Source organism: Galleria mellonella, unplaced genomic scaffold, assembly GCF_026898425.1.
Source record: "Galleria mellonella isolate WM207_F2 unplaced genomic scaffold, CSIRO_AGI_GalMel_v1 utg35, whole genome shotgun sequence".
NCBI classification, from domain to species: Eukaryota; Metazoa; Arthropoda; class Insecta; order Lepidoptera; family Pyralidae; genus Galleria; species Galleria mellonella.
Window position 1 is genome coordinate 5,831,991 of NW_026442082.1, and position 24,241 is coordinate 5,856,231.

Sequence of the window (24,241 nt, forward strand, 5' to 3'; positions counted from 1 at the left end):
ACAAGGTACAGAGGAATAACACCTGAATACTGAGGAATGGCAACGCATGGGGGGTATCATAGGCAGAACAGTATACTCTGTTATGTCCATGGTACTACTCATGTCTATAGGCGACGGTTACCACTTTCCATCAGGTGGGCCGTCAGCTTATTTGCCATTCTAATTTGTATAAAAAAAAAATACAATAAATCTGAAAAATTTTTCTGTCTATACTGTTGGCTGCAGATGACCTTTACAGCTGCACCTAACACGTGTCCAGAGTCAAGTGCAGACGGCGCTCCAAGCCCGCGAGAGGGAGGGATAGAGCTGTCAGCTCTTACTTATGAACTGTGGCGTGCACCCAAGGGCACCAGAGTGGCTCGGACCTCGGCTTAGTCCTCTGCACTTCGACCCCTGTCGAGGAACGGCGGAGAGTCGGTATATTGTAATCGTAATGGGTGGGAACTCGGAATCTGTTCGTTATTTTACGTCTTGATTGCTTAACCAATCATTAATACGTTTGATATGCTTATACTATATCGGATAGTGATGGATACAGGCTTCTTTTTATTTCAGTCAGTGTACACGTCCCTAGTGGACAGAGTAGTGGATAAGCTAGTAAGTACATAAATCTTTTTTTCAGTCTTTAAATCAACCAATATACTTTTCTGCCTACCCCTAAGTTGACTGGTACAATACACCATTATGTGTTATGTCTGCTATGTACACCTTTATTATATACATGAAGAAATTAAATAAATATGCTATATTGGGGGCAAAGGGATTGTTAGTAATGCAGACTAAGAATCCCATTGCTAGCAATATACCCAACTAGGTCGACCTTCTCGCGGTTCTCCCTGAAAACTATCAAGGTTAATTCCTGATGAATTCATCATGATGGGCTAACTGGCCTGTTTTCATTCTCATCTATCGCCCTTCACTGGTGCTCCGCCAGCGTATCCCGTTAGCGCAGGCGGGGTTACCATACCATTTTCACCCGTCAAAGAAAAAAAAACCGAAATCTTATCTACAATTCTATGTCGTGAAAACGAGCGGATTTTTATTTCGAAAAAGAAAACAAAATTAATATACGTCCTGCAGAGAGTTAGTTGCATCATCAAAAAGATGTCCAAAATAAAACAGTACCTTAGCTATAAAAATAGAGATAAATTGAATGGCTCCTCCTTTTGGAAATGCCTTTGATTAATCTTCTAAAAATACTCACGAACTAGTGGTTTACTTATTTTCTCTAGTTAATTGTCTGGAGTTATTTCATCGGGATTTCCTTTTGCTACAAATATAGTATTAAAGAAAGATAATTACTCAGTAAGGAGCAAGCTTTTACAAAGAGTGTTATTGTGAGGTGTGTGGGCCGCTGCAGAATGTAATCACGCTAATAGGTCGCCATTCAATTAGTTTGTTTACAAGCGAACATGTAGTTAGTATCTGTCGTGTGGTACCGACATAGAATAGGCCACCACTTCCTTTCCTGTAAGTGTCGTAAGAGGCGGCTAAGGGAAATCAATGCTAGAAGGATTAGCAGTAGCGTCTCTCTTAAAACATCATTAAAGGGCTTACTGCAGTTGCCAACCTTGATTTTTTTTTATACCACTTAGAATGGCAAACAAGCTGACGGCCCACTTGATGGAAAGTGATAACCGTCGTCTATAGACATGAGCAGTACCGTGGACATAACAGAGTATACTGTTTCGCCCATGATACCCCCCATGCGTTGCCATTCCTGAGGACTCAGGTGTTATTCCTCTGTATCCTGTAAATTCACGCCATATCCCACCCTTCAAATCGAAACACAGCCATGTAAACACAACTGCTTTATGGTTGAAACACGAATGGGACAGAGGTACCCAAACAATCGACTTTTGTACAAAGTCTCCCTCACTATTATTATTTTTTTGTTTTATATGTCATATTAAAAAAATGTGATATAAAATATAAAAAAAAAACATTGAGTATTAAGTAAGTAAGTAAGAGCAAGGGAAGCCAAAATAATATTTTTTAAAAATGTTGTTTATCTATTAGAAACCATCTAGCTATTAGAAAAGGTCTTAACAGTCGATCCCTATATGATTGCCAATTGCTAATATATCTGTCTGTCTGTATGTTTTTTCCTGAATCACGCAAAAACAACTTTTCACAGCGTTTCAACTTTTCACGGATGTGTTCCTGAAGGTGTAACTTAAAATCTTGATACACCATCCAGAAGTGTTTTTTTTTTTATTGGATGGAATGGAAAAATGGAATGGTAGCCCCGCCTGCACTAACGGGATACGCTGGCGGGGCACCAGTGAAGGGTGATAGATGAGAATGAAAACAGGCCAGTTAGCCCATCATGATGAATTCATCTGGAATTAACCATGATAGTTTCCAGGGGGAACAGCGAGGAGGTCGACCTGGTTGGGTGTATTGCTTGCAATGGGATTCTTAGTCTCCATTACTAGCAATCCCTTTCCCCCCTCCAGAAATGGTTACCTATTTATAATACATGCGTACATAATTAAATAAAAATTGTACATGAAAAAATTTAAGGAGCGATCAGCAATAATCTTCGATGTGGCCTCCGCTGAATCACTTGGGAATAATCTTATGATATTTAGAATAATTGCATTATTTTAATAATTTTATAACCACTTGTTTAGTGATGCCGTTTGATTATAGAAATTTGCCTGAAGGCGCTTCGTTTAAGAGGCGAAAGACAGGTGTAGCAAAACGTGCGTGAGCAAAATGGCGGTCGGAGGTTGATGACTAATATGGAAGATTGTTGAACTAATAGTGGTGGTCCAATGTTGGCAGTCACACACATACTAACGGTAGCGGAATTAAACAAAATAGTTCTAAACAAATGACCAGTAATAATAGAAAATTCATCTATCTTTTAGAAAGAGTCGTAAGCAGTTTTAAAAAAATAAAAAAAAATTTTAGGGGTGGGTCGCCCTTATCATTGAGGGGTATGAAAAATAGATGTTGGCCGACTCTCAGACCTACCAAATATGCACACAAAATTTCATAAAAATCGATAAAACCGTTTCGGAGGAGTTTGGTAACAAACACCGTGACACGAGAATTTTATATATATACTAGCTGACCCCGTAATCGTTGTTTTACTACTTATTACGAAATATAAAAATCGCAATTGAAATACAGGGGTTGATCGTAAAACGATGAAAATTTAAAGTTATATGTATTTTTCAATGCTAAATCATATTAAAATTAAAATAAAAAAATTTGACAAAAAAATAAAAAAAAAAATTTTAGGGGTGAGTCGCCCTTATCATTGAGGGGAATTAAAAATAGATGTTGGCCGATTCTCAGGCCTACCAAATATGCACACAAAATTTCATAAAAATCGATAAAACCGTTTCGGAGAAGTTTGGTAACAAACACCGTGACACGAGAATTTTATATATTAGAAGAGATATAGCTCTTGAACAAAAGATACAGCAATTAGTTTAACAACTTGTTAGCAAGGGTGGGCTTATCTCTAAGAGACCTCTTCCAGCCAACCCAATGCAGTTAGAGAGAAAATAATTTGTAGGTAATTAACTCACAGAACATAGATTGTAAGCAAACTGCTTGGAATTAATAAGCACTGAACAGATTTTTGTCCCAGGCATCTCTACCAACCATTCCAATTTAAACCAGCGTTCAAATAAAAAATACCGAATGAGCCCGCTCCATCGCTAAGGGAATAATCGATTTTTACCGATGTGCGGATCGTTCTCGATTCCTTTCGATGCCGAATTCGATTCAACTTTTTGTCAGTCCGCAGAGAATTCATAATTTTCGCATTTGCTCTTTCGAATACGAGTGTCTGTTACGGGACGTTGTTATTAGATTTTTTTTTTCTGTTACGTTCATTTTCTCATTATTGTTATGGCTGTTTGTAGCTGGTCTCTAGCTTTTACTTTTTTTTTTTTATATATTACAATAATTTTTATAAAACTAGTTTTACCCGTAACGTCGTCTGCGTGACCGGAATACGTTGATTTATAAAATACTGTAGATACAGACAAAGTTTACGGTACTATTTCTGCTATCATATTATATTACATACATGTACATATCTGTCACGCCTGTCTCCCATTAGGGTAGGCAGAAACAATGGAACGCCAAATACTTATTATATTACTAATAAATAAATTAAATTAATAGATAAATTTTAAGAACTACTATTGGCATTCAGCAGTATTTAAAAAATAAAAATTCATTCGTTCGTTTCTTCGTCATTCGTTCATTCCTTCAGTCCGTCATTCATTCATTCTTTGTTCTAAAATAGTTTGCAGAAAACAACATATTATTATCTGCAAATAAAAAAAAATGCATTAAATACACACTTCCAAATACATATAAGATGGATTAACACGTACATATTACTACATGGACAAACTTGAGACTTTGTTGACCATACTGTATTCTTGATATTATTATAGATACTAAATTACAGTGGGAACTCCATATATCGAAATTAGCTTTTAGACTTAGCTCTGCTACTTGCAGTTAGAAGGATTTAGTAATTAACAGTTGTTGTAACAGCTAAACTTGTTTGTTTTAGCTATTTTAATATTATGATCTATGGCATATTGTTATAGAGTAAACCAGCAAATATCAAAACCATATTTATATTTCAAACAAAAATTGTATGGTTTTTTTAATGGGTGATAATGGTATGGTTTGGAGAGTCCACCAACTCTGGACTCTGGAATTTGGATTCTGGATGTTGTAAGGCAAAGAAAGAGATGGGCAGATGACATAATAAAGACAGCAGAAAAAAACTGGACAAGTATTGCTATAGATAAGGAGAAGTGGAAAAAGATGGAGGAGGCTTTTACCCTTGGGGCTACGGAAGTGGAGAAAAAGCTATAATAATAAAAAAAAATGGTATGGTAACCCCGGGTTATCATGCCATTTTCACTTATTAAAAAAAGTAAGTGACCATACAAATAAAAGCTTACACAATAGAGACAAATTACTGTTACCACTATGTCGGCTTACAAAGCTCAGTAAATCGTTCTTGGGGAATTATGTAACATTATGTAATAAACTACCTAAGTCTATCTTACACTTAATATTTATAAAAATGGACAATTTGATTATTAATTTATGACATTATTATATTAATTAATCTGTCTGTAAATGTCAATTAAATCCTTGTAACGTATGGATATTTTGATAATCACAGAATAAAATAACACCTGAGTCCTCAGGAATGGCAACGCATGGGGGGTATCATGGGTGAAACAGTATACTCTGTTATGTCCATGCTACTGCTCATGTCTATAGGCAACAGTTACCACTTTCCATCAGGTGTGCCGTCAGCTTGTTTGCCGTTCTAAGTTGTATAAAAAAAAGATAGTGTTTTAACGTAATTTGTACTCATAATGTATTCAAGTATTTTGTAGCTAGTCGTGTTTCCTGTAAGGTCCTGACTTGTGGCGGCGTGTTGAGCCGGATTACTGAGTTGTCTAAAATATGGTTGACCGCAATGATGGCTGGCTCATCCGTCATACTCGTGAACGGGTGATGTTTATGAGAACTGGTCTACTCATGTTTGCTTGTTTATTCCCCATTTAATAATACATGCAAATGGAACTTAATGCTTATTTTAGTAGCAATATATAATTTTAAATTATATACATGTAATAATTTAAAAACTGTTAAATTTCTTGGTTGTCGCTTCTTAGAGCTATGTGACCATTGCCACTTCAGCTTACTTATCGCTGTTTTAATACCGCCTTTATGTCATAACGTCTTTGAAAGTATATAAGTAACATATAATATATTCATGTAGAGTACTTCGTATGTAGTCTCTATCTCTCTCTCTCTGTCATGATAATAATAATAATGAAAACCCATATATGACGACTTGTATTTCCCTTAAAAATTAAAAAATTTGACAGCAAATCTCAACACATTGCTATTCTTAGCAGATGGCCTATTACTGTCAAGCTTTTTTATCGCGTCTCTTTACATTACTTTTATGTCCTCTTGCCTCGTTTTATTATGATAGCAGATTTTTTTAAATTTTCTCATCAAGATGAGAAAATAAAAAAAAAAAAAAACGCCGCGACCATTTCTTACGCCGTCCATTTATTTTTTTAAACGAACAAACTTCCATCAGAATACAAATTTCCCAGAGGGAGAATTTATACAAAAATCGCCTGCATCTACAAACTGCGCTTTCGATGCTGCGTTTATGTTTGTTACATGGGACGGAGGCATAACACAGTTTTTGAAAATGGCAACACATGTACCCTACATGTGTTGCTATTCTCAAAAACTTTACTATTGCTTGACATTGCTATTATTATGGGACGTCCCGATTTTTTGTCCAAAATTAAATGTCTCGCGTGGGAAAGGCTCAATCTCGCTTTCAAAAGAAAAAAGAAAATTTTAAAAAGGAAACTTTAGTAAAAAAAGTAATTAAGAAATATGGATAAGTAATTTGTAAATAATGTTTCATTTGTAAATAGTCTATATTATTGTGGAAATCATTTACTAAACTACAAGATAAATCAAACAGTTATTAGTAAAGTTACGTATTTTCATTAAAATTTTGGCTAGATTGGCTATTTTAACATTATAAATACTTCATGTGAAACTCAAATAAAAGGGATAAAATACTAGTCTATTACATTAATACTTTTTTGTTTTACATATGTATATTAATGTGTTTGTGTATAAATATATATATATATATATATATATATATATATATATATATATATATATATATATATATATATATATATATATATAATATGTTAATTTTGAGTATTAGCTAATTTAATCACTAATTGGCCAGCCTCCACGCTGTATAGGAGCCAATTCCCGAGAGCTCTGGCACTGGAAACACGTTTTCGTCAGAAAATTAATTTCCTATTAGCAAATTCAATACGAAATATATGGCTGAGCGAAATTCAATACCTTAGTGCCAAAAAGTTTAATGTGATTTCAATTCAGGCTTCAATTTTCAATCGTGATAAAAACATTGACTATTCTAATTTTAAAACTTTTATTCGTTGATGAAATATGAGATGTAACGAATAAAGTTTTGAATTTTGAAAATGGAATTACACGATACTGTATTCTAAATTCAAATACTGTTTTCAATTACATTTGAATCTCCAACGTGCAGGATTTTGCACACTTTAATTTTTTTTTTTGCAACTTAGAATAACAAACAAGCTAACAGCCCACCTGATGGAAACTGGTAAATGTCGCTTAAAGACATGAACAGTACCATGAACATAACAGAGTATATTGTTTCACCCATGATGCCCCCCATGCGTTGCCATTCCTGAGGATTCAGATGTTATTCTTCTGTACTGTATTATAGATAAATAAATATATGTTCATAGAGATAGAAGATGCTCTTTAAGTCTACTCTTAAAAATATTAAGGGATTGACTCTCACGGATAGATATGGGAAGAGAATTCCATAATCTAGCAGCATGGACGGTAAAAGGTCCACTATAGCGCGTAGATGAGTGTGAAGGGAGTTTGAGGATAAGAATCTTAATCTTAGCATAAATGAATGAAATGGCAGACCAATTAAAACATCCTTTTGGAAGTAATTTATGTTTGATCTAACTTTAAAAAGGAAAAAAAATTTTTTGTAAAATTATTATTGATGTCCATAATTTTAAACGGGAAACATGAAAAAGGATTTAATATAGAACGACGAACAAATCCCACTGAGGGATCTTTTACAGTCCACCTTTGTAGAGTTGAAGGGAATCGATGGAATGGTCGAGATTGACTCTTTTAAAATGTTATTTTAAATATCTTCGCCCATTCTGAAATAATTTTGATGTTTCATGGAAATTAACCGACTTACTTCTTATTGTATTAATTGACTATCTTTTACACACGACTTTCTTCGCGTAGTCTGAATATGTTCAATAATTTACAGGGTACAGAGGAATAACATCTGAGTCCTCAGGAATGGCAACGCATGGGGGGTATCATGGGCGAAACAGTATACTCTGGTATGTCCATGGTACTGCTCATATCTATAGGCGACGGTTACCACTTTCCATCAGGTGGACCGTCAGCTTGTTTGCCATTCTAAGTTGTATAAAAAAAAAAACGAGATAAGAAGTATCCTATTTCCTTCTTCAGCCCATATAGTAAGTATATATAAAATTTTATTGTGATTATATATTTATGAGAGACTTAGCATGTAAGTTGTTTTTTTTTCAAGAGCCGTGAATATTTGATTTAAATAAAGAAACAAACTGCAACATACCATATTTTAATCTTTAATTATATTCGATAAAGCTTCAAAATCGTTTATTTCAAAAACCCTGGTCAGTTCTCGTTTCAAAGCCTAGATGCATTTATTTATCCAATATCAGTTTAAATAAACACAAAACGTACATCATTAACATTGACGTTCATAGAATATTATAATAAATGATTTCGAATAAAGTAACGACAAAAATATAAAAAAAAGAATGTAAGACAATACTTAAAAAGTTAAAAATGTTCCCAAGTCGACGTTCCCTAAAGTTTTAACAATTCGCCGCCGCCCTCAAATCGGCGAAGTTCGAACCGGAATAAAAACAAAATGGCCGCCTCACTTATTATAACTATGATTATTATTCGCATTCGGAGAACTCTCGGCGAGATTGCAATCGGCCTAATTCGAGATGGCGCCACTGTTATGCACGCTAAATTGGAATTTATCGATAGCCAATAATAATTATTGAAATTTACTATTTATATCTGTTGTGTTGTTTTTTTTTTTTATACTGGATGGCAAACAAGCCCGTCTGACAGTAAATGATTACTGTAGCTTATAGACGCCTGCAATATTAGGGTATCACGTGCACGTTGTCGACCTTGAAGGAACCTTAATACCCTTTCTGAAAGACCCCATACTGTAGTGTCTAGGGAAAACTTATTCCTCAGCCTGAGCGTTCGATTTTTAATTCTTTATTTAAAAAACTCCGTGTTTTAAATAAAGAATTAAAAATAATTTTTAATTAAGAATGCTTCTAAGACTACAACATACTCTTTCATGTTCAAAATATCATAAGAGACGACTGAGAATACGAAACAGCAAATTCAAAATAAACCTTATTTAAGCAAACTCTTAAAAGAGCTCTTTTATTAAATATTTTATGTTTCTACTGTTGTTTCGGAAAGTTGTTATTTGTTTAGAAGTAACTACAAGAAATTCAGCAGTTTGTTGCTCGTTTCAAATATCTGTTAAGGTTATATTGTAATTATTTGAATTATATCTAACATTGTTACTTAATATTTATACACTGAAAACACAAATTAAAATCTATACCAAAAAGCCTAGCTACCAGCGAGCATAGTTAGGTGTAGGGCATCACTTCTTATGGCATATGACCTTTATTTAGTAACCCATTACTGGGCATTATGTTAATGGTAATAATAATAATAGAAAAATTAAATTTATGTTCCATAAAAACCAGGCTTCATTTGTGGCAAAATCCATTATTTTGATTTAAGAAACAATTTTGATAAAATTTCCATGGAACCAATCTGAAAATATATCCATTCAAATAAAGAAGAATTTTCCAAATCGATTTATAGCTGACAGCGTTATGAGGTAGCAAGTATACAAAATAGAATCGAATTGACAACAACCGCATTTTTAAATTTGAGAAAGAGTATTTTAATTAATTTCTTTTTATGGCATACAAGCTAACAAATTACCTAATGAAATTGGTAAACGTATTATATTAGAATTAATTAAAAATGCTTCGATAAAAATTAAAAAGTATTCAACATCATTGCTCAAATGAAAACTCAAAACTCAAAGACTTACCTTCACTCACGTAAATTTACAAAGGCGAAGACAAGTATAATAGTTAAATTCCTCGCAACTTTGGTTCACCAAAATTAAATAGAACTCCAAAAGTTACACAAGACAAAATTAAATGTGAGTTAACTTAAATTTCGTTACGGAGGTTGTTATCTTTGAGAGTTAACAGAGAGTTCTTAAAAATTCTAACTTCAGGTGTTATCAGATTTTGTTAAAAAAATATCAGACTTGTTTAAGCAGTCTTTCTTGACTATTACTGTGCCATTGCTTGTTATTTTACACCTTGTTTTGTATAATATAAATAAAAGTACCTACAAATATACCTTGCCTAATTTTTTATTCATAAAAGTTATAAAAATCTTGTTTAAATAAGATTAGTAATTCATAGCGAATTGGTCACGACGAGCCAACTGGCCTGACTTTAAATTCAAATCATATTTGTTCAAATATACTTGTTTACAAGCACTTTTAAATCGACATTTTATATAAATCTACCGTAGGGTTTCCAATATTGTTTTCTGTTGAAAGGAACCCGCAAGAAACTCAAGAAAGCCCGTGCATGATCGATTAACACCGTGTACATTTATTATTCCTTTTTTTTTATACAATTTAGAATGGCAAACAAGCTGACGGCCCACTTGATGGAAAGTGGTAACCGTTACCTATAGACATGAGCAGTACCATGGACATAACAGAGTACACTGTTTCGACACGATACATCCTATGCGTTGCCATTCCTGAGGACTCAAGTGTTAGATAGATAGATAGATAGATAGATAGATAATTTATTTACATTACTTACAGCACACAAATTACAATACAAAAAACATACACATAATACACAGTAAAAGAGATAAAAGAATGAAAATAAAAAAGCACAAATAAAAAAACAAAATATATAAACTAACAATCTCCTTTCTTTCCCTTCCTTCATGCGTGTGCCATACACACAAAATGGTCACAACTCAGTTTATTGCTTTGCCCTTAAAAGAGCAAAACGCTGATATTCTGTTGTACTCTGTACCCTGTAAATTCACTGTCATATCCCAAGCTTCAAACCGAAACACAGCCATGCAAACACAACTGTTTCACGGTAGAAACACGAATAGGACAGAGGTGCCCAAGCAAACGACTTTCGTACAGTCTTCCTTTGATAATTCATAAGTCATTCATGTAATCGTTTTTTTCTTAATATACCAAACGTTCAAGCGTAGTTATCATATCATTTTGCATATTATTTATTACACTGAAACATACAGTAAAAATAACAAATAGAAACAATGTAAGCATTTACTTTTTACGCCGAATAAATACCGCCTTTTGTATTTCATATGTGTATATATTTTTACTAATATTATAAATAGAAAAGTAATTTTATTTGTTTGTTTCATTTTAGCGCCTTAACATCTTAACCAATTACTATGATATACATACACTACATGTGATGGAGAAGAAGATAGACTATATTTTAACCTGGTCAGTGAACCTAAAGAATTACATAAAGTGATAAAAGTGTCAATTCATAGCAGGCTAGTGTATAAAAAAATGTTATACGGCCGTATAACCCTACCAAATTCAGATATAACCTGCTTGCATACTTTCTGAATAATCTGTGTAGAATATATAATCTAATTATCTAAAATTTGTCACTGACAAATCTAGTAATGTAAAATTTGTTATTGTCAAATAATTGACATATAAAACATTTTCTATACACTAGCCTGCTGTGAATTGAGAAAAATAGCAACTGAGCATCTTTCGTCCACTTTTTACTTATTATATTTGCATAAGAAGAAAAGAACCAACCATATTATTTATAGTTTTTTTTTTTATCATCCCTTCTATGTAATTGCTTTTTGATTCTTAGCAGTGAACTTATCCCGGCTATGTGGCCGAAGTCGCAGATAAAAGCTAGAAATGAAATGAAATGAACACCTGTGTCCTCAGGAATGGCAACGCATGGGGGGTATCATGGGCGAAACAGTATACTCTGTTATGTCCATGGTGCTGCTCATGTCTATAGGCGACGGTTACCACTTTCCATCAGGTGGGCCGTCAGCTTGTTTGCCATTCTAAGTTGTATAAAAAAAAAGTTCATCTATAAATGTGAACAGCCTTTTATTTAATAACTAAGTCAATATATAAAAATTCCCACGGGTAAGAAAGGTAAGTCACGCCTGTATATAAGTTACATATAAATATTCATTCCTGTCTCGTGGAGAATTAATATCGCCTATAAATATAACTTCTCGTCTGAGCTGTACTTGGAGTCTCGTAAAACAGAATATCTTCTTATATTCATCTCTGAATATATTTATAATGACAGAAATATAAAATACCATATAGTAGAAACACTGAATAGTGTATTTATAAATCTAGTATTTTATTTATCACTAGCGGCCTGTCCCGGCTTCGCACGGGTGGACATTGTTACATTTTCAAAAGTGGCTATTAAGGCTGCACACGCGACGGAAGCTTAAACATGGAGTAACCTCTCCCGTTTTCCCAACATTTCCCTTCACTGCTCTGCTCCTATTGATCGTAGCGTAATGAAAAGTATAGTATAACCTGCCCAGGAGTATGAAGAATAATTGTACCAAGTTTTGTTAAAATCCGTCGAATAGATTTTTTTTTTCTATAACGAACATACAGACAGACAGATAAAAATTTTACTGATTGCATTTTTGGCATCAGTATCGATCACTAATTACCCCCTGATAGTTATTTTGGAAATACATTTCATGTACAGAATTGACCTCTACAGATTTATTATATATAACATTTTATATATAATTCCTTTTTTTTATGCAACTGAAAATGGCAAACAAGCTGACGGCCCACCTGATGGAAAGTGGTAACCGTCGTCTATAGACATGAGCAGTACCATGGACATAACAGAGTATACTGTTTCGCCCATGATACCCCCCATGCGTTGCTGTACCTGAGGACACAGGTGTTATTCCTCTGTACCCAGTAAATTCAATAATAAAATTCACTGTTTGTATTGTGACTTCTTGATGGATTTTTTACTGGATATTATACATATTTCTATATATTTTCATTCTAATTAAAACATACCAACATATAATACTTTAGTCCTTAGATATGGCAACATAAGGGTTCAATGGAATTCAAAAGGGCCGTCAGCTTGTTTACCATCACAAATTCCATAAAAAATACCTTTTTTTTTTAATCAAAAGGCTTTACTTCCACGTTGGTCAAGAACGAAGCTATTTTTTAAAATCAAATCAAATATTTTTATCAAGACGAGAGTAGTCTCCGATTGGCTGCGAAATCCTTTTCTTAGCCTTTAACAGAACAGATTAATTGGGGATAAAATCAAATTAACTTCCTTCTTGTTAAATTAGCCTAATGATTGATACTGAACTTCGAGAGGTATAAAGAAGGCAAGCTGCGTAACTAATAATAGCCATTCTTTACAAGAAATTAGTACCATCAATTATTTTCCTAATTAAAACATCCCCTTGATCGAATGCTTTGAACATAGATTAAGTCCGCCATGACGAATTATTTATCTGTATAATTTCATTTATAGATTTTTGTTTTTGTGTGTAGATTAGATTTACATAAAAGCATACTATATGGCTATTAAAGTTTACAACCGTCTACCAAATTACATTAGAGAAATAACAACTCATACAGTGTTTAAACGTAAACTTAAAAATTGGCTGTTATGTAATGGTTTTTATACCATTAATGAATGTTTAATAAAAATAATAAACAAATGTACTTGACAACCTAAATATATATAAATAATCCGGATATTGACGTATGCCATGACTCGTTGGCAGTGTTTCGCGGTAAGATACTGAAGACCATGTAGATTTGATGATATTGTCCAGTCTTGTTTTATATTTAATTGAATTTTGTAATAAAGAATATGTAATTGTAAATTTAATTTATTATATTAATTATATTATGACATTTATATACATATAATCTGTAGTGAATGTTGTGTACGCCTGCTATAGGTATGCATATCAGCATACTACATAAGAAATGTTTTTTAATTTATGTATAATATGTATACTGTTGGTGTGCCTAATTCAGAATAAGAATAAGAATAACCTACACTGGAGATGTAATTTGTATTTTTCTCCATCTAAAAGTTACCTGGAAGAGATCGCTTTTAGCGATAAGGTCGCCCATTGTTTTCTCATTGTAATTATTTCTTGTAATTGTTTATATTTATAATAAGTTTACTATTGTAATCTTTTGGAGGAAACAATAAAGAGTATCTGTCTATTTTTGCACTTAGTTAAGTTTTCTATTTACTGTAATAAATTATGTGTGTATTATATATAACTAATGAATAAAAAATTTAGAATATATGGTATGTAAATTTCTCATAATTTTAATAATTTGCACGCCGACAGAATGTATATGGGAAATGTAAACCACTTCCATCTAAAACTACCTACATTCTAACAAAATAAATTAATTTCATTTAATTTCATTTCTTATTCTCTTCTTTATTCTTGGGTGATCCATTTCTACATAGTAAGCCAGTATCGAGGAGCTAGTCTGATTCCCAGACACCTAATGTTCCTCCCAACACTTTAACTTTGTATGCGTTCGAAAATTAAATAAAACACTTTTAACACTCTTAAAAAAAGAAGCAAGTTCTCAATTCGATTTTTATTATTTATTTTTATACATTATACACAGTGTGTACACACGAATAATACATAAAGAAATGGGAGAATATAAAGCAAATATACCTACAAAGGTGAGCTTAACTCTGCATGAGTTCTCTTCCAGCAAACCCAAAGTGTAAACGAGCTCGAGTCCATCGTATTTCTTTTATGTTTGTTACCTCAGAACTGCGTCGTTAGTGAACCGATTTGGAAAATTATTTTTTTCATCTGAAAGGATGTACTTTCAGATTGACGTCATAGACATTTCATCAAAATTTGTCGAGTTAGTTTTTAAATTTAAATAAATATGAAATAACTGGTTTTACTAATATTTGACACATAATAAATACTCCGGTTGGGGCAGTTATAATATTTAATATATTTATCTTTTATTTTTTTATTTTTACTTAAATAGATATATAATCAAATTTACAGAGCAACAACGAGGCAATCTCTAGTAGTATAGTGTCACACAGAGGGCGTCTCAGCCGCGCGATGAATCTAAGAACAAGGAATTACATAGAAGGAATGATAAAATAAAAACTGTAAATCATATGGTTGCCTCCTTTCTTTTTATGCAAATGTAATTAGTAATAAGAGGACGAAAGATACACCATCAGTTGCTATTTTTCTCAATTCATAGCAGGCTAGTGTATAGAAAACGTTTGATATGTCAATTATTTGTCAATGACAAATTTTAAATGACAATTCTAAGATTTGTTTCTAATAAACTCTGAATGTAAATATATATTATTGCCCTGTTATTTTTTTTTTATATTATCATATAGTAATTTTTTTTTTTTAATAGATGATATTGGAATGTAACCCTGACCCGCGCTATCGGTATACACCGGCGGGGCACCAGTGAAGGATGATAGGGGAGTATGAAGCAGATCAGTTAGCCCATCGTGACGAATTAAACAAGAATTGTTCACGATGGTTTCCAGGGGGAACCACGTGGAGGTCGACCTAATAGGGTATATTGCTAGCAATGGGGCTGTCAAACTCCATTGCTAACAATCCTTTCCCCCCCATATCGTCATATTATCATCATATATCATATCATCGTCATATTTCAGTAAATTTTATAACGCATTTCAATTTATTATATCTATAAAAATGTAGAAGTGATTTTGTAAGCAAGACATGCATTGCCCCAGGGCCCTGATACAGTCACTACGGCCCTGGCTGCAGTCTCTATATGCAGTCTCTTTTGATTCTAAAATCCACACTACAGTTTGTTGGAAATATCTGCCAACTCCATATTGATAACGGCTTTGTACAACTTTCAACAAATAAAATAGATCGAAATGTGAAATAAAAATAACAATGTTAAACCTTCCAACGCTACGCTGTTTCTATTATTTTATTTTTTTAAATCCGACCATAGATTTTTGCTGGATATACACATTATGCGTTCCATTATTTCTGCCTACCCTAATGGGAGACAGGCGTGACAGATATGAACATGTATTTTTGCTGGAAATTAATTGAGTTATAATACTACTAGCGACCTGCCCCGAAATCGCACGGGTGCAATACTCATAATAAATAGCGCCGCATTATTTGCGCCCCGACATTATTTTAACCTATCTCATAGGATTCAGCCAGCGTTTGCAATGTAAGGGTATAAAAATGTGTTTATTTACGACATCACATTAGAAACTTCCAAATTTATCAGTGTTCCTCTACAATATTATGCATGTATTATACATATAAACCTTCCTCTTGAATCACTCTATCTATTAAAAGAAACCGCTTCAAAATCCGTTGCGTAGTTTTAAAGATTTAAGCATTCATAGTGACGGACAGACAGCGACAGCGACTTTGTTTTATACTATGTAGTGATGATCAATAGCTAATACATCACCATCATATCAGCCGTTAACTGTCCACTGCTGAACATAGGTCTTTCTCATAAGAGGAGTTTTGCCAGTAGTTGCCACGCTTGGCAGATGATTCGGCAACCGTAGTTAGGCTTTTGGTAATGTCTTAAAAGTGATACTAGAGCCCTTTCCCTCTATCATATCCATAGTCTTTTCTTACAATCGTGGGAAAGAAAGGGGTGGCCCATTCTATGCCAGAATCCAACAATATATAGCTTCTAGCATGTTTGCTCAATCTCGCATAGATTACTACGCTATATGGAGAAAGAGAACTGCATCATTGCCACACAGAGTTGGGACAAGCACCGACAGCATTCTAAAAGTAATAGGCGAGAAATATGACTCGCTTATAATTGGGCATTTCATTCAGATGCTGTTCTAGTCGGCTGGCTCACATCTGAGTGAATTGTTTTTTAATTAAATTAATTTGTTTTTCTTTTTTACTAACATAGTTTGTAAGAAAACTGTTACTAACAAAATGGACCAAATTGTAGTCTGAGTAATAAAGTATATTATTATTATTATTATATAGCAGAATATATTATAGGTTTGTTTGAATCGAAGCATTTGGCGTTCCATTGTTTCTGCCTACCCTAATGGGAGACAGGCGTGACAGATATATATGTATGTATGTATATAGCAGCTAATATATGAAACACTACAATCAATCAGCCCATGACATTTAAAATTCTATAAGCAGGAAACTGTGGGTAAATTCATATCTCTAAATGCAGCAGATTAAATTAATGATGCGAAACCTTATTAGTTGTACCGAGTTCCGCTGAACACCTGGCTCGTCTTAATAAGTTTATTCAGTAATAGGGATGGGTAATACATAACAATATATATATATATATATTGTTACTATAATATCTATATATTGATACAATAAGGAATATTATTATAATATTTCAGCCGTTAACTGTCCAATGCTGAACTTAAGCCTTCCCCATGAGGGGAGTTTTGCTAGTAACTGCCACGTTTGGCTGGAGGGTTGTCAATCTATATATATATATATATATATATATATATATATATATATATATATATATATATATATATATATATATCAGAATGATACTCATATTACCCATGCGTAAACGCATAAAAATAAACGGTCAGTTCCACTTGTCCCTTGGAGCAGACCAGGACACGGCGGAGCATACGCTGGTGGAGTGCCCAGCGTATGCCGATGAGCGTCGTATCTTGTTTGCGGTAGGGGGGACCGACTCTCTCTCTCGCTGCCCGCCGTGCTTCGGCGGATGGTGAGCAGTGAGAGATCGTGGGAAGCGATGCTCGCCTTCTGCGATGCCGTCATGTCGCAGAAGTCAATCCGCAGACGAGTCAGACGCAGAAGGAGGGGCGCGCCCAGTTCCGCCCCTCCTCCTTCCCCACTAGGGCCGGGGTGATACCTGTGGGAAGGTATTGTCCCAATGGTCCTCGGGGATGTGCTAATATACCGGCGCATCCTCCGAGTGGTAGGGTGAGCACGCCATCCACCCTATCTTGAGAGAGGAGACCTGTTCTTACCATCTGGGGGCGGGTCGCTGCCGTCGGAGATGTGGTGAGTGCGAAAGCGAACCCATGTCTCCGACATATGGCACCTCGAGGGTATATCGTCTGGTTTTTAGTGGGTACACCCCCAGCTTACGGGGGGATTCCCACAGTACCCATTCACCTCCCACAAGGTGTATGGGTCTGCATAAAGCATTTTTCAGACGTTAAAAAAAAATGTTCCACTTGTCCCTAACAACTTTCTCCCCTGGGGAGTAAGAGTTTCATTTTTTTTCATCTGCCCCTACCGTTGTGTGTCCAGTAGGGATAAATGGAGGGTACAGGGTACAGAGGAATAACACCCGAGTCCTCAGGAATAGCAACGCATGGGGGGTATCATGGGCGAAACAGTATACTCTGTTATGTCCATGGTACTGTTCATGTCTATAGGCGACGCATGCCACTTTCTATCTGGTGGGCCGCCATCTTGTTTACCATTCTAAGTTCTATAAAAAAAAGCATAAGATACTATTTATCTTGGTCACGACGAGACGAGGTTGCGATTTTCCAGCGAGCTAGTAAGAAATAAAACATCTAGACTTCATGTTGTGTGTTAAAATTCCTTTTAAAATAAATAACATTCATTACACCTACTTACTAGTGATTGGGGATTGGCAGACAACCAAGAAATCCCTGTTTATAATTACTCCTCTCCATCCAAAGGTTACCTGGAACAAATCGTTTTTAGCGATAAGCCGCCCATTGTTTCCTCACTGAGATTATTACTTGTAATTGTTTATATTTATAATAAGTTTACTATTGTAATCTTTTGGAGGAAACCATAAAGAGTATCTGTCTATCTATCTATCCCTGCTAAACCGTGCGTCTATTTAATTTTGCTCAGTGAGTACTTAACTGCGCTGTCTTTTTATATTTTTAAATGGAAAAACGGTCAAAAATAATACACTGTAACCTCATTAATTCATTAATTAATGAATGTACTATTTATAAAGTGACCTGCCAGCATAAAACGATTATGCACACTAAAATGCCATTAAAAATATGTTTTAAAAATAAAATAAAAAAATACATTGTAATCATTCTTCGTTAACGTCAAATCAGACACTTTTTGTACAGTTATATAAAGCAAGCAGATCTCGCGGAAGCCCTAAATCCCCGCCTTCTCCCGGTTTGTCGTTTAACAAGAGTTTGCTGTAAAAACTATAATCGCTCCGGAAAATTGTTTAAGCTGCACAAGTTGCAACAGTACAGCAAGTTCGAATTAATTGAATACGTTTGTGGCAGCTGTGCTCGCAACTTCACCAATGGATGAAGCTTCTTGCTTGTATAGCAGCCAGTCTACCAGGCTCTTAACAATTTCTGACTTGATACAATAATAACAAGATTTTGTTTATAATACAAAGACTGTATTGTTTTCATTTACTTCTTGTATTTCTTTTAATTTTATTTTCACGTACCTGGTGGTCTACCATGAAATGAAATTCCGAATTTTCAGACTCATTTTCGTGTTTTCGTTCATACCGAAATCTGTTCTGTAAATGGAGTATAACATTTCGTTTGTTATAAATCTTACTATAAAAGCCCAAAGGGATGATATTTTCATATTTTTAAACATTATATATTAATGTAATTTTAACATCAAATTTGTGTTTCGTTCGGTCCTGAAATTTCGGAAAACATTTCATGGTAGCACCTCTTATTCTATGATTTGTGCGTGTTTGTAAATATTAAGTCGCTGTTACCACATCCATGGCGCCACCATGGGACCTGTCAGAATATCAGCGCTACCAACAGTGGGTAATTAACCCATTTTTTTTTACACTACAGCATGACATGTTCATGAATACGATCAACTGACGAGAGAACTACTACTCTCAATGATTGGCTGTACTATGCCAGCTTTTTAAGTGCTTCTTTACACTACGTCTGAAAGGTCCAAGGATGATTTGATGATGACAAATCATCCTTGACCTTTAATTTGATGATGACACTAGACACTCAGACACTAGACTCTCAGACACTCAGACATTAGACACTCGGACACTACACAGTGTACACTCATACACTAGACACTCAGACAGTAGACAATCGGACACTAGACTACTACTACTAGACTAGTGGACACTAGGGGACACTAGACTACTAAACTAGTGTCTGAGTGTCTAATGTTTGAGTGTCCGAGTGTCTAGTGTCTGAGAGTCTAGTGTCCGAGTGTCTAATGTCTGAGTGTCCAGTGTCTAGTGTCTGAGTGTCTAATGTCTGAGTGTCTAGTGTCTGAGTGTCCAGTGTCCGAGAGTCTAGTGTCTGAGTGTCCAGTGTCTGAGTGTCTGAGAGTCTGAGTGTCTGAGAGTCTGAGTGTCTGAGAGTCTGAGTGTCTGAGAGTCTGAGTGTCTGAGTGTCTGAGTGTCTGAGAGTCTGAGTGTCTGAGTGTCTGAGTGTCTAGTGTCTGAGTGTCAAGTGTCTGAGTGTCTGAGTGTCTGAGTGTCTGAGTGTCTGAGTGTCTGAGTGTCTGAGTGTCTGAGTGTCTGAGTGTCTGAGTGTCTAATGTACGAGTGTCTAGTGTCCGAGTAGATCTATGTCCAGTGTCTAGTGTAGACACTAGACACTGGACACTCAGACACTAGACACTCAGACACTAGACACTCAGACACTTGACACTCAGACACATGACACTCAGACACTTGACACTCAGACACTTGACACTCAGACTCTCAGACACTCAGACACTCAGACATTTGACACTCAGACACTCAGACTCTCAGACACTCAGACACTCAGACACTTGACACTTGACACTCAGACATTCAGACACTCAGACTCTCAGACACTAGACACTCGGACACTAGACACTCGTACACTGGACACTCAGACACTAGACACTCAGACACTCAGACACTCAGACTCTCAGACACTCAGACACTCAGACACTCAGACACTCAGACACTCAGACTCTCAGACACTCAGACACTTGATACTCAGACACTCAGACTTTCAGACACTCAGACACTCAGACACTCAGACTTTCAGACACTCAGACACTCAGACATTCAGACATTCAGACACTCAGACACTAGACACTCGGACACTAGACACTCGTACACTGGACACTCAGTAACTAAACACTCAGACACTCAGACTCTCAGACACTTGACACTCAGACACTCAGACTTTCAGACACTCAGACACTCAGACATTCAGACATTCAGACATTCAGACATTCAGACATTCAGACACTCAGACTCTCAGACACTCAGACACTTGACATTCAGACACTCAGACACTTGACACTCAGACATTCAGACACTCAGACTCTCAGACACTCAGACTCTCAGACACTCAGACACTCAGACACTCAAACACTCAGACACTTGACACTCAGATACTTGACACTCAGACACTTGACACTCAGACACTAGACACTCGGACACTAGACACTCGTACACTGGACACTCAGACACTAGACACTGGACACTCGGACACTAGACACTCAGACACTCTGATACTAGACACTCAGATACTCAGACACTCGTACACTGGACACTCAGACACTAGACACTCAGACGACACTCAGACACTCAGACTCTCAGACACTCAGACACTCAGACACTCAGACACTCAGACTCTCAGATACTCAGACACTCAGACACTTGACACTCAGACACTAGATACTCGGACACTAGACACTCGTAAAATTCTATGTAGCATAAAAAAAATGAAAACTACGAGCAATGACCTTTCTATCCTGAAGAATTATACATGTTGAAAGACACTCAGACACTCAGACACTCAGACATTCAGACATTCAGACATTCAGACACTCAGACTCTTAGACACTCAGACTCTCAAACACTCAGACACTCAGACACTCAGACACTTGACACTCAGACATTCAGACACTCAGACTCTCAGACACTCAGACACTCAGACACTCAGACACTCAGACACTCAGACACTCAGACTCTCAGATACTCAGTCACTCAGACACTTGACACTCAGACACTAGATACTCGGACACTAGACACTCGTAAAATTCTATGTAGCATAAAAAAAATGAAAACTACGAGCAATGACCTTTCTATCCTGAAGAATTATACATGTTGAAAAATTCAAAACTAACTTTGAGACAGACATTTATGAGCGGCAAGACGTTGTAGTGACACTCGACTCGACCTCATCCCCACGTAGCCATGGCAACGCGCAATATTTTCTTCAAAAGCACAGGCAGGCATCTTGTTGATACTACACGTAGTAGAATTCTTACAGAAGGATTCCCCGCTTGTATTTCTTTGTAGTTAAATTGGTAAATACTTGATTAAATAAAGTCTAGTCTTTGCAAGAAAACGGTTTAAGTATCTCCTAGTAACATGAGAGTTTCGGTTTGAAAATTTGTTTATAATTCTACAATATTTATAATTCTGGCGTGAATTTACAGGGTACAGAAGGATAACGCCTGAGTCCTCAGGAATGGCAACGCATGGGGGGTATAATGGGCGAAACAGTATACTCTGTTATGTCTATGGTACTGCTCATGTCTATAGGCGACGGTTACCACTTTCCATCAGGTAGGCCGTCAGCTTATTTGCCATTCTAAGTTGTATAAAAAAAAAAACAAAAAAAAAACATAATTTTAGGCAAATCGAAACTATACGAAGCAGGAATCGTGATTTTCAATTTTTCATGCATTTAAATACTTAAATAGTGTTCCGCGAAGAAATCCAAATTCAGTTGTGGTAAAACCCAGTTACTTTGATTTAGAAACTAATTTATTGAACCGTTTTTGATATTTCTTTTTATGAAACTAATCTTTAAGTATACCTTTTTAGGTAAAAAAGAATTTTTTAAATCAGTTTACAATTGACGGAGTTATGAGGTAACAAACAAAAAAAACTTCTTTTTGAAGTCAATTGAAAGGGTAATATTTTTTTCAAAATCGTGATTTTTTTAAGTTCAGAAAATAAATTTTGACCGAACAAAATAACCATCGGCCAAACCAGTCGAACCATCAATCAGTTCACGGGGAAAGCCCCCCAAAAATCGACAATAACAAATGCCATGAGATAAAATATCCTCATTACATTGGAGTTTTATAAATCGCAATATACGAACGAGTTGGTTTAGAATAAAGAAATACTATATTGATACACGGCATCAATCTCTCGTCCAGTCGCTGCGTTCAGCTGATACTGACAAATGCATGCTACAATCAGCCCTCTTGTTAGAAATATGAGACGTGTTCGTACTAACAAACTTGCTTCGCTCAAGCCAATGGCGTCAAACTAAATGAGAGAATACGTATACTTACAAATCATTGTATTGTATTGTAAAATATTTACTGTACATAATTCATACGGAATACATCAAAAGATTTAATATAGAATGACGTACTTATCTCACAAAGGGATCTCTTACAGTCTACCTTTGATAAGCTGAAAGAAAACTGTAGAATGTACAAGGGTAATAACCGTATAACTAAAGATAAACTAAATAAATAACTCTATGAACTATATATATAAACTATATGTAACTATATATATATATATATATATATATATATATATATATATATATATATATATATATATATATATATATATATATATATATATATATATATATATATATATATATATATATATATATATATATATATAACTACTTACAAATAATTTGGCTAAGGAGACAGAAAGTCTGAGATAATTACGTTTAAATCAATACATATAATAAAAACGTAACTAATCGCTACCTGTACATGGAAGATATATATAAAAAAAACTATTATAGGGGGGCTTCATGAACGCAATAGAACCCCAATAAAATTTTTTGAATTTTTGTCTGTATGTTTGTACGTTTGTGCGCGCTAATCTCAAAAAGGGCTTAACCGATTTGAATGCGGTTTTCACTAGTGCATTGCGATTTGCTCCACTTAACATTTAATGTTTGTTTGATCAGTTTTTTTTTACACAACTTAGAATGGCAAACAAGCTGACGGCCCACCTGATGGAAAGTGGTGTCCGTCGCCTATAGACATGTGCAGTACCATGGATATAACAAAGTATACTGTTTCGCCCATGATACCCCCCACGCATTGTCATTCCTGAGGACTCAGGTGTTATTCCTCTGCACCGTGTAAATTCACGCCATATCCCACCCTTCAAACCGAAACCCAGCCATGCAAACACAGCAGCTTTACGGTTGAAACACGAATGGGACAGAGGTGCTCAAGCAAACGACTTTTGTACAAAGTCTCCTTCTGGTAATAAAATAATCTGGAAGTATTCTAATACGGGAAAGGATTTTACACTTAGATAATTCGTATCCAGTCTGCGTAAAACGTCAAGGAAGACCAAAGGAAAGTGTACAAAGAAATTTGCAAGATCGATATGAAA

The 24,241-nt window shown here is 35.2% G+C and overlaps 1 protein-coding gene across 2 annotated transcripts in view; it reads right to left on the reverse strand.

The window, feature by feature from the left end:
• The window catches only part of LOC128201120 (neurotoxin BM10-1-like), a 153,448-nt gene that overhangs the window by 117,852 nt on the left and 11,355 nt on the right, over window positions 1–24,241 (reverse strand). Inside the window, exon 2 of one of the 2 annotated variants that reach the window (XM_052896908.1) lies at window positions 18,493–18,562. The exons of the other annotated variant lie outside the window; for it this stretch is intronic. The gene's annotated coding sequence lies outside the window, so the exon portion shown is untranslated. The remainder of the gene's footprint in view (window positions 1–18,492; window positions 18,563–24,241) is intronic. 2 annotated transcript variants of the gene reach the window in all.